The following is a 27690-nucleotide window of genomic DNA, read 5'->3' on the forward strand; positions in this document are numbered from 1 at the left end:
AAACTAATTTACATTAGCGAAACACTTTTACCAAAGAAAAAACGATTTAACATTAACAAAAACAAATTAACAAGATGCAAAACACTTTTACAAGAACTGAGACAAATGTACAAGTCTCTAAACTCTTTAACATTTGCCGAAACACTTTAACAAACCGGAAAGGGAATGTCCATCATGCCAGAAGTGACGTGCAAGTGATTGACACAAACTTAAGTTTGTTTTGGCGGATAGACCGCCGTTACCTATGAACGGTACGAGTGTGTTTATGGTCGTTAAACCAACCCAGTATCACGGCAAGACGTGAACATGTGACGATCTACCATGCTGGGAGACGTGAATATGTCACGGTTTCGTCCCTTCAAACGTGACAGTTACACGGTATTGTTAACATGGCCCAACCAGTGGAGAAATACCCGGAAGTGCCAAGCAAATGGTCTACCGCGCCTATTGGTCGGTTTTTATTGTCAAAATGAGATGTTTTTAATTTATTTTTTAATCGTCACACTTGATTTCGCCGATTTTCTTGTTGCCCTAGCTGGTCGACACCTCTTTTAGCAGAAACAAAGGCTACATTAATGTATTAAATCGATGTTAATCCATGTGTGTGGATCATAGACTGTGGTGGATGTGGAATTAACGGACGTGACGTTGTGCGATTGCGTTGCCAGGCAACGCAATTTACAAACTCTTCCACTAAACCCTAATTATATTTTAAAACATTTTAGAAGGCCTCACGAAATACTTTAATGTAAATTAAAATGTAAATGTGAAGGGATGTGTGTAATGTGGTGATTGACATTATTCACCCACGGATCTATGGGTTGGGGGTATTGTTCTGCACGGACATTTTAGTTAACCGGACTTACTGTTGATGTGAAATCCGAAAAAAAAAATACGTTATACACCATAACGGTGCACAGCTGATATAAAAGGACTTGTCGTTTTTAAAGATATTACTGATTTTCTTTGAATATAAGAATGTAAATACTGAGTTGAGAGAATAGTCAGGGGATTTGGGTGATGGGAGACACATCTATGGATTCAGAATTTCAATAGCTTACTGTTAAATGACGGATATACCTTTCTGTCTGTGATGTTTTACAAATCAGATATTATAAGTAAAACATGTGAAATAATATAGCAATATCCTGTACAATTATGTGAAAACATGAATAAAACTACACATCTTCAGATGTTATACATACACAAGTGTCCTACATTAATAATACAAAGTTATTATGGCTGTGTGTACCTTGTGTGCACCGCCTAGTGGTTAAAGCACGTTATTGAATTAGTTGTGTATATGATATGTCAATGAACCTTAGAAAATCTTGAAATCTTGAAAGGGATATGCAAAATAGCCATTATATACAGTCTTTAATTAACTATTAGTAGAGAATAACGAGTAATGAATATACTTTATAAGGATCTGCAGATAAATGTTTAGTCTTCTCAAGCAGCAACTATCAAATATCTCTCCTGATTGTTGGCACTTGACAATCACCTTTCCCTGAATTTTACTCAGGTGTAACTAAAGCCTGATTTAAGGGTTGTTTATATTTCACATCATTAATCAGAATCTGCAAAGTAACTAAAATAAATGTAGTGGAGTAAAATACCAGGTTAACCTCTGAATTGTAGTGGAGTAGAATTGCTGTTTTGTTTAGTAATGGATATTGAATATGGAATAAAGGTTTTGACAAGACCTGGTGTAACAATAATCAAAAAGGACATTAAAAGAGCTCCAGATGTCAATGATCTAAACAAAACAGCACACCTGAAATGTATATTTAAATACTTTATTAAGGGCAGTGAATTAGTTTTTTCTGTATGTTTTTCAAATCAGTGTTATACAGTAAGTGTCATAGACAGTGTTACATTGCTATTATTATCCTTAAAATATATATAAAACAAAACCACTAATGATCTTTTTTTTTGGGTGTTTTACAGTTAATACTGTTTCTGCTATTGATGGTTTCATTTTTGTGAAAAATAATAAAATAATACAATTCAATAACGTGCTTTAACCACTAGATGTGCCTTTCTATCAGCTGTGCACCGTTATGGTGTAAATACAGCTTATCTACCAATTGGATCAAATATAAAAGTCAGCCGAATTAGTATTGATACTGCAAGGAGACGTATTGTGTGAAAATAAATGTAAGATGTTGTTTAATTGCTGATATATTTATGATCCACGTCATGTTTTCAGTTTTGGCGGCAGTGCTTCCTGTTTGTCCAGAAGTCTTCTCATCAGGGCTCTATAAATACAGAACTACGGCAGATATGTAATATTTAATGCAGCCGAACCGTGTATTACAATGCCGTTATGTGATGACCTCCAAACAGAAAAGTAAGCAAACTCGGAATAAAGTATTATTTTATTTAAAAAAATGTTTTCGGATTTCACATCAACAGTAAGTCCGGTTCACTAAAATGTCCGTGCGGAACAATAACCCCAACCCATAGATCCGTGGGTGAATAATGTCAATCACCACATTACACACATCCCTTCACATTTACATTTTAATTTACATTAAAGTATTTCGTGAGGCCTTCTAAAATGTTTTAAAATATATTTAGGGTTGTAGTTGAAGAGTTTGTAAATTGCGTTGCCTGGCAACGCAATCGCACAACGTCACGTCCGTTAATTCCACATCCACACCAGTCTATGATCCACACACATGGATTAACATCGATTTAATACATTAATGTAGCCTTTGTTTCTGCTAAAAGAGGTGTCGACCAGCTAGGGCAACAAGAAAATCGGCAAAATCAAGTGTGACGATTAAAAAATAAATTAAAAACATCTCATTTTGACAATAAAAACCGACCAATAGGCGCGGTAGACCATTTGCTTGGCACTTCCGGGTATTTCTCCACTGGTTGGGCCATGTTAACAATACCGTGTAACTGTCACGTTTGAAGGGACGAAACCGTGACATATTCACGTCTCCCAGCATGGTAGATCGTCACATGTTCACGTCTTGCCGTGATACTGGGTTGCGTTAAACATGTCCGTTCTGTGGAAACCACCTGGGCCAAGTGACACGGTTTTGCTCATCACGATATACTTTCTCGTGCTCAAGAGATACGTTCTCGTGCGCACGAGAAAGTTACCGGTTCGCCAAGTAGGAAGTGGAGCTGTGCCTTCACTGTGTTTACCATCATTAGAACAGCTAAAGAGCGAGCGAGCGACCACACACACACACACACACACACACACACACACACACACACACACACACACACACACACACACACACACACACACACACACACACACACACACACACACACACACACACACACACACACACACACACACACACACACTATTGTGTCACGGTTTGAGCAACAGGTTGCACCTGAAAGCAGTAAAGAGAGGGACTAAAGCAATACAAGTAGAAGTACAAGAACACAGCAAAACAAACTATGAACAAACAGGGTTGACAAGAAGAACACAGGTAAATCCAGAAATAGACAGGAAACCAGGAACTACGATTGACAGGATCCCTCCTGGGGAAACATATATGACAAACTGACAGTGAAAGCTGGGGAAAGTAGGCCTATATATTTACAAGAATAATCAGAGATACAAGACACAGCTGGAGAGGGCAGGTGATAGACAGGGGCAGCAGGTGGACAAAATCAGACAATCAGGCCCAGGCCCCACGGGAACGAAAACGGGTTGTATCCGCATATTTCTCTTGTGTATAGCCCTTTTTGCTACACGACGCCGTAACGGAACGATAGAAACGGACCCTGCAAACGACAACGGGTCCAAAGGTGGATAGATCTGGGAACGGAGCGCTCTGGGGAATCCAACGGGGCCGTGGGGTAGCCTATACGGTCATCCGTTTCTGATAATGACGACGCAATAGCCCCGCCTCTCCCCGCCTCTGCTGCTCACCCCCGCAAAAGTACACTGCACACTGAAATCAGATTATTTATCTTTATCTCGATATGGACATAAACGCGAGTGAAGTCTAATCTGACAGGACGGAGACACGCAGCTCCTCCCGCTGTGATGCAGCGGGAGCAAAACACACACTTCAAGTCAGGTCATCACCCTTAGCTATTTTAATTACCTCTCAAACTACCTAAACTAGTTATAAATATGTTTATTTTTACTGTCGGGTTTACTTACTGGATCAGCTGCTGCATGAGACAGACACTGACGCTGTCAGAAGAGAGGAAAAAGAGACAGGCTCTGTGTATTTTATTATTATATATCATTATATAGAGTCGTTATTCATTTGTTTTAAAGCTCAATAAATAACAAAGAAGACCTTTGACCGGCACTTTTATAATTTTGTCCGGAAGATTTAAACTTTAACACACGTTGACCGGCGAAAAACTCTGGCCGGATCCCTCGGCCCCCACCGCGGAGAATAAACAGAGGTGCAGCCATGACAACCATTCTTCTTCGCTGCTTTTGTGGAGGAAGTTGCTGCTTTTGTGGAGGAAGTTACAGCTCCACGTACAGGCTCGGCATATGTACTGCAGCTTTTCCAGCGGTTGGATCTAAATGGAGCTGTCTCATGTGGGCAGACACTATCCGGTGTATATTGCGTGTGGGCGGAAGCTTTTTGGCGTTTGCGTTTGCGTTAATCCTATGCGTTTTGCCGTATGCGTTCCCGTGGGGCCGGGGCCTCAGACACAGGCGGGAAAACACAGGAAGTAAAACGAGACAATACAATGAGAAAATACATTTAAAAACAAAACAGGCAACATTTAACGCAAAAACCAGGGGTAATCTGTTTTTTCTTTTAATGTTATAAGCACATTGTATGTTGCAATGTTAGCAGTGGAGGTAGACCAATTATCCGGTTGGGTTTACCGGGGCCAGTTCATTTATGAGAGGGGCACATAATGCACAAAATTGACAAAGACAGCATTCAAGATTTCAATTTTCAAGTCATAAAACACACAAAAAAAAACATCAAATAATACCACGATTGGAGTTTGTTTTATAAACATAACTTTTGTCAATTAAAAATAAATCCTGTTATTTTCAGCCCATGTAACAGCACAGTCTTTGCTGCGACACTATCACAAATTGTATTATCATAACATCTTCTTTCTTTTGGGGCCACACGGGGGACCAAGTTCATTGTGACAGGGGCACTGTCCCCAGTTGACCCTCTAGAACCGCCCGTGAATGTTACTGTCTACTGGAAACGTTATAAATATATCATCCTTAAGTTATATCAACTTTTCCCACAGTTCTTGACAGCAGATCCTTCTCCCCCCCTCTTTTCCCGCATTGAGTGAGTCAACAGGAAGTTGAGTGTTCTTCACATTGAGCAAATTATACAGCAATTTGTCATCTTAATAACGTCACCACGCTGTTAGTCTCCTGCCAGAGTGCTGACGGAAATGAGCCCTATGTAAAGGAGAGTGGTTACATGACTCTGTATAGGACAGCATCTGGCTGCCAGAAAAGCAGGGAGAGTATAAAAAAACACAGAAAGAAAATAAAAGAGGGAAAGATAAACAGAAGTGAGTCATTAATCTGAGTAGTGATAGTTTCCCCTTGATTGCATTTCGATCCGCCTTAAATATTTGTCAATAAAACACAGCAAATTGACCACTAATGTTTTATTGATGGAAATGGTTGCTAATCCCCTGAAACTCCGCAGGCAGGCCCTGATAATTGCTAGTGTTTATACTTGCTTTTATTTAATTTCTTTAGTCTCCTGGCACTTTCCAAATAGAGCTCTGAGGACAGGAGAAGCTTCGGCTTGTATATACGGGCACAAATTCAATACCTTGTTTAAAGACACTTCTTCTCGGCTGCTGTTTGCCTGCTTGGACTCAAATCATACGGTCACATACTGGAAAACGAAGGTCAATCTAACGGCTACAAAGGCTGGACTAATTGGTAGACGAAAAGTGAAGGCTGAATAAAAGCCTTGCTTCACTTTTAACAAACCATGAAAAAGATGTATAAGACTGCTTTAATCATCCTTTTTACAGGATCAAAAGGCTAATGTGAAAGGAGTAGCTCAAAGTGATAAATCGACAGGGGATTATCACCTGACTCTGCAGTTATTTTCTGCGCTACGAAGCGTTTTAGCATCTTTTAGCTCGTTATTTTGGTTTAATGGACTTTTATACTATTTTGGGTGGGTCTCTCCGCCCTATCTATCATATACAGACAAACCAGGCAGGTGCGCTACAGCTAAGCATCAGAAAGATAATCTTGGGTTAAGATTAGTTTAGTAACTATTAACTTACCTTACTTACAATAAACATATACAAATTACTGAAAGGCTTTTACTGAGTGAAGTTGCTCTTTCTCTCTGAAGCTTAGTCTTTTATCTAAATTGATCATTTTTGTCAGAAGTGTCTTGGGTTTCCCCTTTCCTGTAGTGTATTACAGTATATAGGTATTTGTGTAAAATGATCTGCAAAGGCTTCTCTCAAATATAAATATGTCCTGTGAAAATTGCCTTCTTTCATACAGGACTTTTATCTTTGTATGTAATTGTTGGTTGTTATTATATTTGCACAACACATAGAGATGGTTACTCAAGGTTGGAGCAGAGCACTAGTTTTCCTTTGTCTTACTACAACCTTGAACCTCGAATTGATAGACAGTATCGTTAAACTCCAGACAAAACTCTACCCTGCACCAGATTTATGTTAGCAACAAAGAGGAACACATCAGAGATTTCACAAGCTAACAGTGGACAACTGATTAGCACCGATAATGAAAGAGCACAGGAGATGACAGCTTTAGGAGAGTCTCCCCACAGGGATCACACCCACTGCTCTGCTAACTTAATTGGCAATGCGACCTTGGGCACAGCGAGAAAAACACTTCTAGCTTGTTACTGTGATTCATAATTAGTTTTTTTGTTGTTGTGATCTTCGAATTAGACTTGGATGATAATGAATAATTTCAGTTGTCTTGTCACGTAATCCTGATGGTCCCAGTTGGTTTGCTGAAACCATAAGTCGTTCATAAACAACGCCAGGATTCAGGGAGCGCATAATGAAATTTGCTCCGCTCTTTTGGATTTGATAAGTGAATTTTTGTTTTGCTTCGCCAAATGTCAGGACCTCAGTCATGGGCTTGTTGTTAGAGCAGTTAGATGTTGTCTAGAAATAAATGACCTTTGATGAGACAAGGCAGAGGAGGAGAATGATTTTATGTAAGGATCAATGCAGAAGTTTAAAGGGCATATTGAAAAATGATTGTGTGAAGTAATACACTAAATAAAAACAAGGCAGAGACATCTGAAAGCATCTGTTCTCAGGGGCTCAAGGTAGGCTAGGAATTATAGACAGTAGTCATCCTTATTTTTTCACCCCGATTGTACTCATTCAAGTATCTCACCAAAAACAAAACGTGATTACACTTGAACATACATGAGAAAGTCATTTGTTATCTTCCCCCACGTTAGCTGTTAGCTCCATTATCTAGCCAAGCAGGTGGACTTTGTTTCCCACCAGCTTCTATAAGCTAATGCTATTTATTATAGATTTTGATATCATGGGCTTAATTACAAATATGCGCACTAAATGACTGCTATCGTGTCAGTAGCGGGACCTTAGCATATATATAGGATATATATACAATATATACAAATACACAATATTGGACACAGACTACAGTATAAAGGGCACACAGTTTCATTCACTAATGAAAGTCAAACACATGTTTGTTTCCACTGTTTTATTGTGTGCATAGGTGTCGCGATAAGCAATTAATTGACTTATCGTACGATAAATAAAAATGAACTCCATAACTTTTCTGACCTCGATAAATTGCCATTTACATGAGGATGTGACTAGCAGTTTGAAAGGATGTACTTGAATTATTATTATATATTATCATTATGTCAGTGGTCTAAAATGGTCATACAACGGTGCCGACAATATTATCGTTTATCGCAATCATTTCCGGGAAAATGTATCCAACAAAATTAATTATCGTGAGAGGCCTATACATGAAACACACACACACAAACAAATCTACAGACTTACTCTGCCAAATATATTAATTAACACACTCTCACTCCCATATACTCTTTGAATCTATTTTGGCCTAGTAGAACAATAAGCAGCAGACTTTTACTTTTTATCATTTCTACTGGATCTTAGATCTGCGCATGCGCAATACGGGTCGGGGATTGACCAACCGGCTCCCACCGCTCTGCTGTCTGTTAACGTTGTTAAGAGTGGTGGGGGCGGGGAGGGAGCGGATCGACAGCTTGAGCAGCTGTCAACTCAACATTGTAAATAACCAACCAAAAACGATCGCCGGTTCATCTTGTTTTTGGCGTGAGAATAGTTTGGGCAGCGTGAGAGCGTGAGATTGAGAGTGAAATGCTAACAAACTCTTATCTTGCTCATTTTAACACAGATTTGTGATCCCAATGTCTCAACATCACCAAATAGTTGTGCACACCACCCCTGCTACTTTTACATTTGAAGACATAAGGGTAACATATACATAAGGTAAAGCTAATGCTTGGTATTCTCTTGCTAACTTCAACACAGATGTGTGTTCAAATACTGTCTCATTATCACCAACAGACTTTGCATTCCTCCCCCATTACTTTTATATTCAAAGACATGAGGATAGCATAGTTAGAAATAAGGCAAACAAATACAACTTTGTTTGCTTTGAACATTCAACACAGTCTCACGGCATATCGTGTTATAGTCACGAAATTAATCTATTGATTTGTGATTTGACCAACACGATTTCGCAATTTTTTTCGTGTCACACAGAACGATTTTAAAAGCAACGTAAATAATAACAAATTCAAAAAATACATATTTCAGTATTCTGACACAGAACGATTTTAGAAGCAATGTATTTCTATTGGTTGTATGTTTCGTGCCTGCACCAAATAATAACAAGTTAGAAGGAAACAAAGATGACAAAAAATACAGATTTCAGTATTCTGAGGCTCTGAGCCATTTCTTTTCCTCGCGGACGGCAAAAAAACTCCGACATTATACAATTTAAAATAAAAGGGATAGGGTTAGGCTTAGGGTAAGATATTGAGTAAGAAAATGTTTTTATGAACCACACAGCTTCTGGTATTCCAAGACCCGACCGGACAAAAAGACGTGCAGGCACGAAACATACTACCAATAGAAATACATTGCTTTAAAAATCATTCTGTGTGAACACGAATCAATAGATTCAATTAATTTCGTGACTATAACACGAAATGCCGTGAGACTGGGTTGGAACATTAGCTGTAGGATCAATTATTTAGCCAAGTATGTGGACTATGTTTCCAATAATGCTAACTAGCTCCTCTCCTGCTAATTGTAAGACATATTTGAATTCACAATGTCTCATTATAAACATAGAACTTTGCATGCCCCACCATTACCTTTATATTCAAAGATATAAGGGTAACATAGTTATAAATAAGGTAAACAAATACCACTTTAGTTGCAGGTATGAGTTTTTCCCTCCACAAAAACAATCTGTCAGAGTTGTAGCACAAAAGGCAGCCTCGCACAGCTTGGCAATTACAGAGTGTTGCTTAGATTGAAACAAGCAACATCCTGTCTCTGTATTACTTTTGAATGGCAAACAGAATATCTCTTATCCAGCAGCCATCATCCTTATATAACATGCACAATTCTGATCTGAGGCAGGAAAAGGCTACGGTGAAAAGAATCCTGTGAACACTGAAGTTTACTTTTTTTTGTCGGGTCTTTAGATGAGAAAGGAAACATGGGATTGTAAGAGTACGGCGCTCTAGCTGTCACATCTCACCTCTAATAAAGCACAATGCGGTCTTTGACTATAGTCTGGCGCAGAACTGAAGCAAGCGGTGCTGTCAATATGCTTTGCAGATGAGCCCATTAGCTCGTTGCTACTGTCAGCCGCAGCCTGATAAGTATGGAGCTGACTGCTTTTGGCCTTCAAAGCCCTGCACGGACTACTACTTTTATATTTGACAGATTTGCCTCCTCCTTTGGAAAAGGCGTGTTGAGGCTGTTCTCAACATGTCTGCTATCTGCTTGTCCCTGGTGCATCAAAACAGTCTGCCCCTGGTGAGGATCTCTCCCACAGTGCATCAGTGAGAAACAATTGGCCTATCAGGCGGCAGGAAAGGGGCCTAATGAATATATTGTGAGTCTTGCCTGCAGACAGACAAAGAGATAGACAGCAGCACTGAAGCCAAAGACAGAGACATACTGTCATACTGAGGCACACCTGCAGGATCACAACGTCTTCTCACAGTATGGTATTTTATGCAGAACATTACCAGTCATCTCAACATAATTACAGTTTTACACTATGTCTGGTATAAGTAGGATCTAAAGCACCTTAAAATACAGCAAAGATACTGCAACAGAGTAAAGCACACTAGTCGTGTATAATACCCCACAATATAGTATAGGACAGTACAAGCACAATACAGCACAACAGTGGGCTACGTGCATAGCCTAGTTTAGAGCACAGTGTATTATCGTATAGTGTAGCATAGTGTAGCACAGAAGCTTGACAACTCTACAGTGGTTAATCCTTATTTTAGACATATTGAATGTGTGCTCATCCAATATGTTTGTTTTGTAAAGTTAGCAGAGCCGTATAGGATAATGTAGTGCAGGATAGAACACAGTATATTAGTGTTGTATAGTTGAATGTCGTATCGTTGTAAGCACAACACCACTACTATAGAATAGTATAACCGAGTGCTCGGACAATAAAGCATATGATTATTATCACAGTATAGTATGTACAGTATAGAGCAAAGTAAAGTACAGCATAGCAGAAAGCAGTAACACATAGTATAGTATAGTATAGTATAGTAGTACATTATGGAGTTGTTGAGAGCAGTAAAGGAAGTTATAATAGTATATTATATGTGTATCACATTTCAGTATAAGTCATTGTACAAAACAGTAGAGTTTGGTATAATATAGATACAATATTGTATTCATATATTTTATTACCAAGAGAATCCTATTATATTACAGATGCTATGATGTTTATGGTATTAAGCATGTCATTATATTTTTAAGAAGTATTCTAAAGGACCATGGTGTGTTGAGCATGAGAACTATATGACAGCAGTGAGTGGACAGATAAGGCCTCAGCTCCTGAACTTTGAAGTCAGAGAAATGTTTTCCCTCTGCAGCTCCCTGCTGCCACTCATCTCACAGCTCCACTGGAGATAGCCTGCAGAAAACAGGTCTGATCTCATACTGTACACCAACACACACCGTGCATGCTGGAGAAGAAGAAGATTCTCTCTAAAGGATGCCTAATTGGTTTTTATTGACTTTAGCGCCAGCAACAGATATTGTGTGATAGTGTAATGACAAAAGATTAGCTCCTCATGAGATGCTGGGTAATAACAGCGGAGGTGGAGAGCGTCTTCATAAGAAGCCATCACAGCAGATAAGCGCTATATGCAATGTGATTATGTGGATAGTAGTGTAATCTGAGCCCTATTAATATATTTAATTGTAACCATTTGCAACAGCCCCGAGGCTCCAACCAGTGATTGCTTGGCAATGGTGCAAAGTGTTATTTCATAAGGTGCTAAGCATTATCTGCAGGCAGGAGTTATAATGCTCTTATATTGGCATGATAATAAAACACACTTTGTGATGGAATTTAAAATGAAATCAGGTAGAGGCAGAGGGGTGCTAAAAGCATCCTGGAATATGAATAGCTGTCTCCGTCTCTCTCGTCTCCACCTGATTGTGCTCTCTGTAATTCCTTTCAGAGAAATCCCCATCTCCACACCTCATCTCGCTTTCTTCTTGTCATTCTTTGTTACCACCTCTTGTCTTTCCTCTGCACTCATTCTCTCCTCCTCAATTTCTCATTTTCTCCATTTTAATATTTACAACCCTGTTACTCACTTGTTCCCCAGACACAAAGGCTTACCTAAACACCCCCACCCCTCCCCCTTATATCCCTCCTCTCTGTCATCAGATAGGGGAGCTCAGAGAAGAAAAGCCTGCCTTGACTTCAAACGCCTCCCTGTCTATTTGTCTCCACCCCATCTCAAATCCAAGGGAGGCTCAGCCCTAGAAATCAACTCTTTCCTCCCCCACCACCCCTCCATCACCCCTCCATCACCCCTCCTCATCATTGTTTGCGTCTGATTCTTACTCCTACTATCGATCTCACTCTTCCTTCCTTCCTTCCTTCCTTCCTTCCTTCCTTCCTTCCTTCCTTCCTTCCTTCCTTTATTATTACATGTTACTTGTTAGACGCTTTTATCCAAAGCGACTTACATACTCAATACTGTGGACAATCCCCACAGGAGCAATTTGGGGTGAAGTGTCTCAGGGACACAACGACATGCTGACTGCAGTGGGGTTTGAACCTGTGCCCCCCCTGATCCTGGGGCCTCTTCTCTTTAACATCTACATGCTACCACTGGCTCAGATAATGAAAAACAACAAAATAAGTTACCATAGCTATGCGGATGACACACAAATTTACGTAACAATTTCACCAGGAGACTATGCTCCAATTCAAACACTGAGTAAGTGCATTGAACAAATCAATGACTGGATGTGTCAGAACAACTAAGCTTCAGTCTGCAATGTTCAAAACAACAGATAAAGCCAGAAATCTAGGTGTAGTCATGGACTCTGACCTTTCAACAGTCACATTAAAACAGTTACTAAATCAGCCTACTATCACCTAAAGAACATATCTAGGATTAAAGGACTAATGTCACAGCAGGATTTGGAAAAACTTGTCCATGCTTTTATCTTCAGTAGACTCGACTACTGTAATGGTGTCTTTACAGGCCTCACTAAAAAATCTATTAGAAAGCTGCAGCTAATTCAGAAAGCTGCTGCTCGAGTCCTCACTAACACTAAGAAAGTGGATCACATCACTCCTGTTCTGAAGTCTTTACACTGGCTTCCTGTGTGTCAAAGAATAGATTTCAAAATATTGTTGCTGGTTTATAAAGCTTTGAATGGTTTAGGCCCAAAATACATGTCTGACCTACTGCTAAATTATGAACCATCCAGAACTCTCAGGTCATCAGGGACTGGTCAGCTTTCTGTCCCCAGAGTCAGAACTAAACATGGAGAAGCAGCGTTCAGTTATTATGCTCCAAATATCTGGAACAAACTCCCAGAAACCTGCAGGTCCGCTGCAACTCTTACTACTTTTAAATCCAGGCTGAAGACTTTTCTTTTTGCCGCTGCTTTTAATTGAACTATTCACATCTTAAACTGCACTGTAACTTTTATCCATGTATTTTTTCTTTTAATGTTTATTTTATTATCTTTTATTTTTAATGACTGATTTGAAATGCCATTTTCTTAATGTTTTCCATTTTTGTAAAGCACTTTGAATTGCCTTGTGTTGAAAGGTGCTATATAAATAAACTTGCCTTGCCTTGCCTTGCCTTGATCCGAACACCAAGGCTCTATCCACTGCGCAACACGCCTCATATCTGACAATAAAGTTGACTTTGACTTTGACTTTGACTCAGTCTGCATCAAACACAGGCTCTTGATAAATAAGCAGCTCCTTGTCACGCTCTCTATTAAAATCTGCAATCTCCACTATAGGAGCCCATAGCCTTGTGAGCAGAGTCCTGAGAGTGTGGTAGATTGAATGCACTCCGCTCTGCATCAGCCAAACGACTCACTGCACCCTCACTGCGAGGGGGACCCAAGTTCCCATCAGCAAAAACACGTGGGTTTGCTGTCCTGGCTCCAAAATAGTGGAATGAGCTCCCCATTGACATCAGGACAGCGTGTGACACACAACCCACTGCGCCACACGCCTCCCTTCCTTCCTTCCTTCCTTCCTTCCTCCCTCCCTCCTCTTTTTCTCCTTATTTTCTTCCCCTGTTGTTGTCCGTGCAATAGAGCATTTAAATGTGATATTGCCTGTAGCTGCGAAGCTTGCATCTCTCTCTGCGTGTCAAATAGAAACAGTTTATATCACTGTTATTTATTACTCAAACTAAATTCTGTCTTTTGCTACAGTTTGTGCAGAGGTCTTCATGACAATTTGAATAGAATTTGATATCAAGGTGACGTGCCGGGAATTACAACAACAGGATTTAGTGAATGTTTAGGGGGAAAAACGTCACTCCTCAGTGGAAGCAGACAAAGTGTAGAAATGACAGCAATTATGGAACATTTTAAAAAGCACTCGTTAAGAGGATTGTTTCGTTCTCGTTTCTTTTCTTCTTTTTTCGTGCAACAAAGGCATCACTCAAGCAGGCTTTGTATATGTTTGCATGTTTTAGTGCTTTGATTGAGTGCAAAGACATGAAATGATGCAACCAGAGGAAACCATTCACAGGGTCAATCCCTGGCATCTCCAACTGCAGAGGTTTGCGTTGCGTTGACTCTGTGTGAATCCATGCCGCGTGTAGGTCATTAATATTGGATGAAAAGATTGAGTGGCTTTGTTGCATGATCACAGGGTTCAAAGTGAAAGGTATTTGAAGACAAAGTATGCAGCAAAGTAGCTATACGCCCTATATCAAACTGGACTGATGGACTCAAATAATTCTCCATCAAATGTTTTCCAGGATTATGTTCTTTCAATAATCCTTTGATAGCAACAGAGCAGTGTTGTTCAAAAGGGGCTTTACAATGCTCATTTTCAGGTTCATATCAGTATGTAGTGTCTCTACTTTAAAGAGTCCTCTCCTGTTGATGTTCAGGTGTATATCAGTATGTAGTGTCTCTACTTTAAAGAGTCCTCTCCTGCTGATGTTCAGGTGTATATTAGTATGTAGTGTCTCTACTTTAAAGAGTCCTCTCCTGCTGATGTTCAGGTGTATATCAGTATGTAGTGTCTCTACTTTAAAGAGTCCTCTCCTGCTGATGTTCAGGTGTATATCAGTATGTAGTGTCTCTACTTTAAAGAGTCCTCTCCTGCTGATGTTCAGGTGTATATCTGTATGTAATGTCTCTACTTTAAAGAGTCCTCTCCTGATGATGTTCAGGTGTATATCAGTATGTAGTTTCTCTACTTTAAAGAGTCCTCTCCTGCTGATGTTCAGGTGTATATAGTGTCTCAAGGTTCAAGGTTCAAGGTTCAAGGTTCTTTATTGTCAATCTGACATAGCTACAGAGTAATTATGCAGTTGAAAATCTTATGTCACAGGCTTCTCCAACAATGCAACATAATAACATAACATAATAACAATAAGAGCAAGAGCAATACAAAAATAATAATAGTTATAAAAATGAAATAAAGTTATGATGTGGAATAGTGCAGTATGAGTCTATATACAAGTTATTGGAATGATATATATATATTAGGTATTAGATACATACTACTGAGTAGCAGTTGAATGTTTGAAGTTGTTTCAACAGTTCAATTTTTTTAACAGTCTCACTGCCCGCGGGAAGAAACTGTCTCCGAATCTTCTTGTCCTTGCCAGGATGCTGCGGTAACGTCTGCCAGACGGCAACAGAAAGAACAGTTTGTGGCTGGGGTGATGGGGGTCTTTGATAATCCGTAGTGATTTCTTCCTGAGCCGCTGGGAGTAAAGGTCCTCCATGGATGGCAGCTCCGTCCTGGTGATGTGCTGTGCAGTTTTCACCACCCTCTGTAAAGCCTTACGATCGAGGTCGGTGCAGCTGCCGTACCAGGCCGTCATGCTGCCAGTGAGGATACTCTCTATCGTGCACCTGTAGAAGTTGCAGAGTATCCTGGAATCCATTTTGAACCTCCTCAACCTGCGGAGGAAGAAGAGCCGCTGTCGAGCTTTCTTGGTGATGGTGGTGGTGTGAAGAGACCATGTCAGGTCCTCAGTGATGTGGACCCCAAGGAACCTGAAGCTTTTGACTCTCTCCACCGTAGTCCCATTGATGGCGCATCTACTCCCATCTACTTTAAAGAGTCCTCTCCTGCTGATGTTCAGGTGTATATTCATCTGCTACTCAGTATTATGTATCTAATACCTAATAAATATATATCATTCCAATAACTTGTATATAGACTTGAACTGCACTATTCCACATCATCACTTTATTTTATAACTATTTTTCTTTTTGTATTGCTCTTGCTCTTGCTCTTATTGTTATTATGTTATTATGTTGCATTGTTGGAGAAGCCTGTGACATAAGATTTTCAACTACATAATTACTCTGTAGCTATGTCAGATTGACAATAAAGAACCTTGAACCTTGAACCTTGAACCTTGATATCAGTATGTAGTGTCTCTACTTTAAAGAGTCCTCTCCTGCTGATGTTCAGGTGTATATCAGTATGTAGTGTCTCTACTTTAAAGAGTCCTCTCCTGCTGATGTTCAGGTGTATATCAGTATGTAGTGTCTCTACTTTAAAGAGTCCTCTCCTGCTGATGTTCAGGTGTATATCAATATGTAGTGTCTCTACTTTAAAGAGTCCTCTCCTGCTGATGTTCAGGTGTATATCAGTATGTAGTGTCTCTACTTTAAAGAGTCCTCTCCTGCTGATGTTCAGGTGTATATCAGTATGTAGTGTCTCTACTTTAAAGAGTCCTCTCCTGCTGATGTTCAGGTGTATATCAATATGTAGTGTCTCTACTTTAAAGAGTCCTCTCCTGCTGATGTTCAGGTGTATATCAGTATGTAGTGTCTCTACTTTAAAGAGTCCTCTCCTGCTGATGTTCAGGTGTATATCAGTATGTAGTGTCTCTACTTTAAAGAGTCCTCTCCTGCTGATGTTCAGGTGTATATCAGTATGTAGTGTCTCTACTTTAAAGAGTCCTCTCCTGCTGATGTTCAGGTGTATATCAGTATGTAGTGTCTCTACTTTAAAGAGTCCTCTCCTGCTGATGTTCAGGTGTATATCAGTATGTAGTGTCTCACTTTAATGTTCTCATGGATTATTGCTGGTTTGTGTGTGCCCATATTAAGTAGCATGTGTATTTGCTGGACGCTCTATAGCTCTTCACCACTAATTATTTCCTCATTTTCCCACAGACACTTTGATGACAATTAAAGGGAAAAAGGGAGAGAGATTATCTTTTGGATAATCCCTCTTTTCTGATAAACCGCTGGGCATTTCCAACCTTCAGCATTTGTTTCTTTGCAAACAGAGAGGGAAATAGAAGTGGCGTAAAAAGCCGAGTTGTGCATCTGTGAAGACACAATTTAAATCTGAGTAGGCAGAACGTGGATGTGTCACGCACACCTCCAAAAGCTGCAGCGGATATCATTTGTATTTCCTGTGTGTAAAATACTTTTTGGTTATCATTTATTGACCGGATTCTTTAGTAAAAAAGGCAAAAACACAGTATAAAACTAGCTAGTAGTAAAAGTAAAATACATAATAATAGCAAACTATACATAAACCTTGAATAACTGATATTCTGGCCACTTTATTTTCCTTTTGTTGATCAACCACATGCAGCTTTGTAATACATACAGTTCTAAACACAAAATACAGAAGTTTGCATGTTGTCCATTTTTACACCCCCTCCTTTCCGATACAGAACTGAATTTATGACAAAAACATTCAAAATAATAAAACAATACTTGAAATATCGCAAAAAATTATAATAATACATTATTCATTATTGACAATCAATATAAAATATATTTTTAAATATACATCCGCAAAATAAATCATAAACTAAATGCACATATAGTCACAAAACAGTGTTGACGTACATGTTAGTTACCGTTGCTCTGGACAATTTTTTGGTTAGTCCAAAAGTCAGATTTACTTTATTTTGAGTGTTTTTTGGCAGATGCTTGCCTCTTCTCCAAAGCACCTCCCACACTGAGTCAGTTGTTCATGTGGAGGGAGAGCAGCGGCATGGCAACAAGGGCATCTACCACAGGGGAGTGTGTTGTTCAATAAAGATTTGGAAAATCGTTTTCTCAGTCGGAGCCACCCACGGCTCCTATTGCATTAAGAGAGAGAACTCATTTCCAAACTCTCAAATGTAAGGGATGGTTAAAGCAAACTCAACTAGCAGTCATCAGTACTGATGCTAACTCATCTCTGGTCCGTTGTTACAAACCCATTAGGCTTCATGAATAACATTTGAGTTTCATTTGATTTCATTTCAATTTCTGCAAGCCATTTACAAATGTTTGTGCCATTCATCCTTGAGACTTGCATTCTTCCCGCTGGCACAAAAGCCAACTTGCAATGTGTGCCGTGCAGGTTTAATAATGATGATGAAAAAGCAATTAACCTTATGAAATCACAGAAGAAAAATGTTTACAATTATTCATTTTACAATTTAGAATGTTTGATTATTAGGTCTAAATGACAACAGAATAAGACCAGTATGGGTGAACACACACACACACACACACACACACACACACACACACACACACACACACACACACACACACACACACACACACACACACACACACACACACACACACACACACACACACACACACACACACACATTTATAAAGCTTTATTTAGAGTGTCATTAATTTGCGAAGAGAACAAACCTTAATTAAGTTAAGTTTTCCTTTTTGTTGCCTCGTGGCATTTATTTATTTTCTTATTTTCTCTTGCCTGACCAAGTGGCATGTTGGTTTTTGTTTTGCACACGACACTTACTGTCTGCCTTTAAATGGGTTTATTGGGCTGCTAATTGCAAAATGACCGGCGCATGCATCCAGTTAGGATCAATTGCAATTTATCAACACATTCAGGTTAAGAAAATATCCTGTTTTCACTGCACCTTTCATTAATCCCACATATGGATTCATGTATGTAGTTCCTATGTGCTGTGTTAAAAGAAAAAGAGAACAATAAGATAATATTCATTCATTTTCTCTGCATATCTGACTCTTGTGTTATGTTTAGTACTCATTTATAATTACCTGCCCAGCGACTTTCAATGAAAATGACGTAATTTACATTAAGTTGGAAACCGAAATGGTGATTAATGTGCACAGTACTGTGTTAATAAATCATCATTTCACAAAAACACCCATACCAGTAGTATTAATAAGCAGACAGATATTGCTTCTTACAGATCTTAGCTTAGCGTAAAGAATTATTTTATATCACTCTCCCTCTTTCTCGTCTTTGCCTCGTCCAAAAATGGGGCTGTTATGCCAGGTACATTTTACATTTAAGTTACTCTAAGGATTCTACTAGCTGGGGAACGACTACCTAAACTATTTTGTGGAATTGCCTCTTAGTGAAATGCACTCTGGTAGGCAGTAATGCAGTGTAAATGTATAGGGCTTTTACTGTGAAAGAGAACAACTCGACCCGAAGGTAAACCAAATTACACTCTAAAGCGAGGTTTACAGGAAATCTAAACATAGATGGTGTCATTGTGCTACAGCAATTAAAGTAAGTGAAATCAAGTGAAATCTCTTCTATTGCCACTTTAAAACCAGCTAGAGGGGGGACTGTTGTAAATAACGCCTCATGTGATTGGCTCGTCAGAATAAAGAGAGTTCATCTTGTGTAGGGAGAGTGGGTAGTTGATTGAGTCAATATCGAGCAGAAAATGTAATATAGAGAAAGGGCGTTTTCGAACAGATGTCATACTATATTTAGTCTCTATGGAAACAAAGGGCAGAAATGAAGAAAAAGTGACAGTGACATGGTCTGCAGGGTGAAGCAGCAAAGCAGGAAGAGAAAGGAAAATACACCATGTGTAAGTTATTATTATTATAACTTTTTTTTTTTTCATTTTATTGCTCGAAATGGAGTCGAAAGAGATGAGTTTTCAGTCTGCGCCGGAAGATGTGTAAGCTTTCTGCTGTCCTGATGTCAATGGGGAGCTCATTCCACCATTTTGGAGCCAGGACAACAAACCGACGTGTTTTTGCTGATGGGAACTTGGGTCCCCCTCGCAGTGAGGGTGCAGCGAGTCGTCTGGCTGATGCAGAGCAGAGTGCATTCAATCTACCACACCGTCAGGACTCTGCTCACAAGGCTATGGGCTCCTATAGTGGAGATTGCAGATTTTAATAGATAGCGTGACAAGGAGCTGCTTATTTATCAAGAGCCTGTGTTTGATGCAGACTGAGTCAAAGTCAAAGTCAACTTTATTGTCAGATATGAGACGTGTGGCGCAGTGGACTAGTGCGTTGGTGTTCGGATCAGGGGGGCACAGGTTCAAACCCCACTGCAGTCAGCATGTCGTTGTGTCCCTGGGCAAGACACTTCACCCCAAATTGCTCCTGTGGGGATTGTCCACAGTATTGAGTATGTAAGTCGCTTTGGATAAAAGCGTCTGACAAGTAACATGTAATGGAATGTAATTGTCAATCTTTCAGTTTGTGTGTACAGACAGAGAGATCGAAATACTGTTTCCCACAATCCCGAATACATAAACAAATATATATTAAAATATGTATGCAAATATGTATATTATACCAATATGTACACACAATCCAAAGACACATTTATACATATGCACACATTAAGACCTAAATAAAAGCACAACAATCAATATATACAAAATAACAGTCACTTCAATATCTTTGACAATATACATTAGTGCAAGACTGTCCATAGCAGCGTACAAAAAAAGGAGTTTTTTCTAAAGTTCTGCTCTTAGGATCTGTGAGGGTAATAACAGCCTGTCGCTATCAGCCAATCGTCATGGCTCATGTATGTAGGTACACAGAGAGTAAAGGCGTGTGGTGTTATGTGGAGATGCAGTGGGAGAGCATCTCAGCATAGAAACAACAACACACATATTTACAATAAAGTGGACCTACACTTCAAATATAATATTCAATTATTTTATTTTATGTTGGCAATTTGATATTATTCTGCATCACGAATCCCCCACCAACACACCAATGCTTACACAGCGGCGAGCGCACTGTGGGTGTTAAAGTCATTCTGACAACAGAGGAACTCCATCAATCTCTAATGCATAGCCAATGAGGGGCTCTCCAACAACAGGCCTTTGTGTGCCACTGGAAACAGATTGATCTCTTTGTATGCTGTGCACATGTTTGCCCCTCATCCCTAAGACCCTCATTGTCTTCTATTTGTTTAACATGATGGAATATGCTAATCATGCAGGCGTGGCGCAAGATAAAAACTAGCACTCCAGTGGTAACACACAATAACTGAAACAAACGGAATAAAACTATAACCCATTTAATTGAGTGTTCCCCTGATATTAGAAATAGTGATGCAAGCAAATTAAATCAACAACATCTTATATCGAACACGAGGATTGTCTTTGTGGTGCTTTTCATTCCTGGGAGATATGAGCAGTTCTTCAAGTCTGGGAATTAAACACTAGGGCATGTTGTTTTTTATGTTTGTGATTGCAGGGACGAACATCTACTTGAAATTGCCATGTTTTCTTGATTTCACACAAACAAATGCAGCAGCAGAGGCCCGGGGCTTCTGGGATCTGCAGGGTGCCGCACGGTGCTCCTGGCTCTTTTGATGCAGGTTATTACACAGATACGAGGTAAACACTTTCATGCATGCTAATGTTCTGCAGACACATCACACAAGTGGATAATTAGTGCTCATATAAACACATACACACATGCAAACATGTAAGCTAACACCCAACACGCCATATGCTATCGCAGGCTTTCATGTCCTTTGCCCACACTTTGATTGGTCCCAGGCAAGGGGCACTTGTTTACTTCGTGGCACAGCAAGTAAATATTTCACAGGATGTGCCTTCATGTTGGAAATATGGGCAATGCTTGAGAAATATCTCGTCAGTCAGTAAACAGCTTTCAAGTTTGCATCAAGAAGAAACTCTGACAGATTCAGTAGAGTTTCACTTTAGCTGTGACAACATGCAGAAATATCCGCTGTACACTTTTATGCAAACAATAACACATGCATATAATCAAAGCATGCACATTTGTAAAGAAAGTGAGATATGTCTCCACTCTGGGGAAATACGTAATGAAATAGATTTGTGTATGATATGCAGGTTAACATTTTATAAAACATAGAGAATATTGAAACAGGGATAAAGCGATCGCTGCTGTGAACACTGTCAGCGTTTTGGCACACACTGTTTCATAACCCTAACAATACCTATATGTTATCCTGATTTAACCTAAAATCTAAACACAAGCGAGCTCCTCTCCAAAATTGAGGACAATTCCAGTCTCACACAAATATTCATGTTCAAAACAAAACAGAAGAGAGGTGGAATGGAAGGCTGCAACCCACGAGAATTTGAACAAACCCAAACAAGCCATGCACCCCCGCCACGTAATGGCCCTTTAATTGGAGGCCATGCGTCTATTCCAGCGCCAGAGGAGGAATCTGTGTCATTCGTTTCCAAATGACACGAAGCGTCCCGCTTTTATTCCACCGCTGGGACGGAGCTTGCCAGGGTTTTTTTTCATCTGACACCGAAATAAGAACTGGCCTTCTAAACTGTCCGCGGAAAGATAGGGACCAGACAGATAATTAGAGGAAAAACAAGAAGGGAAAGTGACGTAAAAAGTGGAAAATAGAAGAGGAGAGGGTAGTTAGAAATATGGGGGAAAAGGCTATCTCGAAAAAAAGTGAAGACTTGTTTGACACTTGCATCATGTTCCGCAGAGCTGCAGTTTGACACTCAGACCATGGTGTCAGAGTAGGAGAGTTGGGGAAAATGGGTTCAGATTCCCCTGAGGCAAAGAGAAATGTACATGAAAGTGTGTGTGTGGCCAAAGAAAATGGAATGAAATAAATACACGTGTTAAGCCGCTGCAACCTTAGTGCTGGTTTCCAACAAACCAAGCCATCTATACTTTATGTGGACTGTAATTCAGCCACAGTGAGGAGAAAGAAAGTAACAACACAGAGTGCTCCATAAATACAGTCATCTGCTGACGCTCATTTCAAAGACTCTCTGGAGGGGAGATACTTTTGACAGTAAACCACATTATGCTGTTCATATCCTGTATATGCGTGTGTATGAGTGCAACCATCGAAATGAGTGTCTCATATTTGTTTGTGTCCCCTAAAACAATGTATTTTATATTTTCTGGAAATCTCAAGAGAATAACTGGAGTGGAGACTGGAGCTTTCGTGTGTTTGATTGAAAACAAAACAACACTTATCCAATACAGGCTATTTATATAGTCACAGATATTACTTAACCTCGGAAAATCATTCACTTATTTTCTCTGAATCTGTCAGCTGCACCATGTTATTGTGTCACCATGTTTTTTGCAGTTCTTAGGAAACCAGCAGGGGTTTCAAAGTACAGAATGTGGTTTTTGTACAAATGAAAACTGCATGAAAGAACACCCCATGCAGACCCAGATATACTTGTGTTCTGCGGTTGCCGACCTGTGCAAACAGGCTACAACGGCCCAAAACACTTACATTAGAAGAAACGCGCAGCACCTTCCAAAACCTTTTAAATATAATAACACAAAACATTCACCAACTTGACGAAGCATGTGGAGGGTTTATTAAAAGTGCTGCGGAAACGAAATGCTGCAAATGCAAAAATGCTGCCAGAAAATCCATAACTCATAACAATATTCCAATTACTGTATATAGACTATTCTGCACTGTTTCTATTATATTCTATTTTATTTTATTTACCTGTACTATTTTATCTGTTTTATTGTGTTGCACTGTTGGAGGAGCCCGTGACCTAAGATGTTCATTGTCATATCTACACTGTAGCTATGTGTACAAATGACATGAAACTTGAAAAGAAGCTCAAAACGCAGCTGCGACCGGAGCAAATGTTGACGTTCGGGGATTAAGTTAGTCTGAGTTGGTCTGTTTTATAACTGTAAGTGTTTTGTCAGTATATTTGAAATAACTTAGCTAGCTAGCATACAGCAGATAATTTAGTTAGGAATCATGTGATCAAATTATTAAAGTAAGCCGATAAAACTTACATTTTAGGTTCGTTTCCAGTGACTGGCAGTTGACCAATCCTCCCTGAAGCTCCAGCTGAGCATCACTTTGTAGTGTCCCTGTTTCTGTTGTTTCTTAGCTTCTCCTAGTGTTTATTTTATGCAGCCATTTTGGTATACCCTGCGCATGTTTCGTCAAGATGGCAAATGTTTTCTAAATGCATGTGTTGTCAAGTTGGTGAATATCTTTCATGTGTTTTGGCATATTTACTGTTTTTATAATTACATTATTTTGGAAGTTCAACGCATTTCTCCTAATGTAAGTGTTTTAGGCCGTTTGCACAGGTCAGTACTACATATACATTTATATACAACCAGAATGGCTTCTTCGTTTTCTGATGAGGAGCAGCAGCACAACATATATAAAAAAACACTGCGATATACCAACACTAGTGGCCATAATGATAGCTGGCATTATAATGTCACATTCACTTCATAACATGTCACAACCAACAATTTGATTTCTCCAGCATGTCAAACCTGAACATATTACTCCCAAGCAGCAGGGAACAGCACTCTGACTATTAAGGCATTACGAGGTCTTCATTTAGCATGAATAGGTTTTTGCATTATAAATAATTGAAATTGGTATAAATTAACAGTCATAATCCCAGTGGGGAGGGGGGGTTGTGTGATGCTGTTTGGCGGAGCATTACACACTGCTGAAAGAAAAAGAAGAAAAAAAAAAAACAGCTGTGAAAAATGATGCCCTAAGTTCAAAGCAACTTCAATCAGGATACATTTCTGTGCTTGATGAATAATTGAGCAACAGCGCGAACAGCCTTGATTCGTATCACTTTTTTGTGACGGCTTTGCATGAATAAAACACAGTTTGGCCCGCAGAGCTGTCTGTGATGCGGGGATACAGCACTGTGTTGTAACATGGAAATCGCTCGAGGTATTTTTCTCTTCGGCTACTCCGTTCAGTGTTCTCTGCCCTGCATGTCTAACTTCGCTTGTCTCTCCCTCTCTGAACTGAACTTCCATCTGTCTCCCTGCCTTCGCTTTCACTCTGAGCCGTTTCTCTCTCATTACCTCCTTGTTATATTCTCCCTTTTTCAGCCAGCAGTGCCTCTTTTAAAGAACTTGAATGGATGAGTTGCCCCCCGGTGATCCGGCAAAAAAAAACATAAAACATTGACGTGTCAAATTGATATGCCAATAAATTGCATGCACTTAAACAAAAAGGTGCTTTCCATCCCCAGGACTCTAATGATGAGAAAGCAGACAAGTTGTTGTTTAGCTAAAATGTGTAACCTCTTCTAAAATGTCTTTGAAGGTCTCGCCCCAACCTATTTGCAACTCTGCCAAGAAGAACAGAAAACACTTAGCAACTATGTCTGGAGAATATTTAACTGTTTATCTTTTATACACAATTGATGCAGACTCTACAGTATGTTAGCAAAATTAAGATGACTTTGTGCTTCTTTACTTGTGTTGCGGTCTTGTTTAATTTTATTGTAAAGGGGCCCTACATATGTTTTAATGTTAAAAAAAAGCTCTTTATTTCTCTCATACTGTCTGTGCTGCAGCACCTCTTTTCACCCTCTGTCTGAAACCAGAGTCCAGTCTGCTCTGATTGGTTAGCTGGCTGGCTCTGTTGTGATTAGTCAACCACTTAGAGATGTCCCGCCCCTTAGCCTATCACGTACAATGTGTTGGAGTGCTAGCCAATAGAAGCACGAGTGTTACATAGTGATGTCATTACAGGCGTTTCAGGGGTGAGTGTGTGGGAGAGGATTCCCTCTGAAGGGAACACAGGAATTTTGCCTTTGCAGACCATTTACATGCACACACACTTAAAGGAGAGGTGTCATGGCCATTTCCACTGATCATAATTCCATTGTTGAGGTCTACTAGAATAGATTTATATTGTGCAATTTTCCAAACTCACATTGGTTTCTCATACAGCATCTCTGTAAACTACTTGTATTCACTGAATTTCACTCTCTGCCTTTAACGGCTCGTTGTAGCTCCAATAGCTCCAGCCCCCACCCTCCCTGTGAGCACAGTGTGCTCTGATTGGTCGGGACGTTGTGAATCGCGCTGAGCTCCGTGGAGGTGTTGTTTCCTTGTTTAGGATACATAGCGAAACACAGCCAAACTCATCCTGAGCACACACAAACTCACAGCCGGATTAAAAACAATAAGTGTGGCTTGATATTGAGTAAGAAAAGGGTTGATAAACGCTGTGAGAATGGGTCTGCAGAGAGAATTTCGCCACGATCCCAATTGTCTGTTATCAGCCTGCAGCCAGGGAGGAGAAATCAGCAGAGCTGCCTGCACTGAGTGTGTGTGTGTGAGGAAGTCCGTGGATTGGTCAATTTGGACCAATCAGCGGGGGCTTAACGTAACGGCTCCGCGGACGTAACGTAACATTTGGTCCATTTCTTTCCGGGTACGGCATGACATCATGAAGAATCAAATGGACAATGACGAGGCGTTTTGGGGAGGTATTTTCTGTGTTAGAGTTTTACTCGCTACAGGGTGTACTTTGAGGGTTTGTGACTCTGCAGACCGCTTACATGCATAAAAACCTTCATAACACACAAGGGGACGGGTAATAACCGGAAAAGCATGACACCTCTCCTTTAATATAACACACTACAGTAAAGGGAACACCCCAAAAAGCAGAATATGACCCCTTTACCATATCATGTTATTACCACTTGGGACCACAGAAATTACAATTCAGTATCTTTTATGACGAGTTCGTTATAGTTCTGTATCTTTTAGTTTAGTTTGACGTACTCTAGTGTGGAGAACTAATTTAGTAGGATGTTCATTATCACAGAAACCACCCGATTAGCACTTTAATAGCTAAAACAAGTCAGCGAAGGTCATCACATCCAAATGATTTCCACAGCCCTCACCTCTTTTGACCCTTTGTGATTCACAGCTCTGAAAACTCTTTAGCGCCCAAAAATCGGGACAATCTGTTCCGAAACCACAGTGAACTCCCCCCTAATGTTTTTTAATGAACCGAATCTAGCTCAAACTCTCCGTCTTCTCATTATTTCTGCATCGCGTGGGAGCGACTAGGCTACTGCATAATTTTTAGTCCGAGTGTATTATAAATGTCCCCTGATATACAGTCTAATTTTTCCCTTTATCTAAATAGATGCACACATAAGATATTGAGAGACATTAAACTTGGGTTTTGGCTAAATTTGACGTTATTGTTCGGTGCGTTTGTGCAGGAACTCTCAGAATAGAGAGAAAACTTCCTACCTGCTCTCAATGTGTGAAGTTTCCACTCAGGTTTATCTCATGTTTTATTACAGTTAGTGCTGTTGTCAACCCTTGAGGTCAAGTGTGCAAAAACTGACAGCACTTCAATTATCTGCCTTTTCTCTGCCACTTGTTAATATGTAATTACAAGTCAAGACAAGGTGACATAGTATATTCATCACTGAGGCTTTTATACTACAGTACTCACGTTGGAATAGGACATTTAACAACTCCATCTATCCCTTCTGGTCATATTGTAAGCATTTCAAACTCCTTTCCTTCAGTGCAGAGGCGGAAACAAAGTGAAAGACGGGCCCGGTTTGTGATCCTGAGGGCTGAGAGCTCATTAAATGTCGTCACTGGCGTAGTTTCAGGAAATGCGGCGAGCGAAGGGAAAGGGATTGGCTTACAGTCTGTCATGGAGAGTAATGGCACGTCAGGAAGCTGAGAGGAAACTCCTAATGGTCTACACTTCAATATTTAATGCCTTCTTTCTGTTTTCTGCTGAGGGCAGGTATGAAGAGAGGCTCCATATTTCAGGGCAATAAGTTATTATAATGTTGAGCGGAACAGTAGCTCAATGGGGTTTGTTCGGGGACAGATTTATGGTGATTTACGGCTGCGCGCTGTGGTTGTTTGTTTGTGCTCCAGACGCTCATTGGTAATAAGAGC

The sequence above is a fragment of the Trematomus bernacchii genome, unplaced genomic scaffold, assembly GCF_902827165.1.
Source record: "Trematomus bernacchii unplaced genomic scaffold, fTreBer1.1, whole genome shotgun sequence".
Lineage (NCBI taxonomy): Eukaryota > Metazoa > Chordata > Actinopteri > Perciformes > Nototheniidae > Trematomus > Trematomus bernacchii.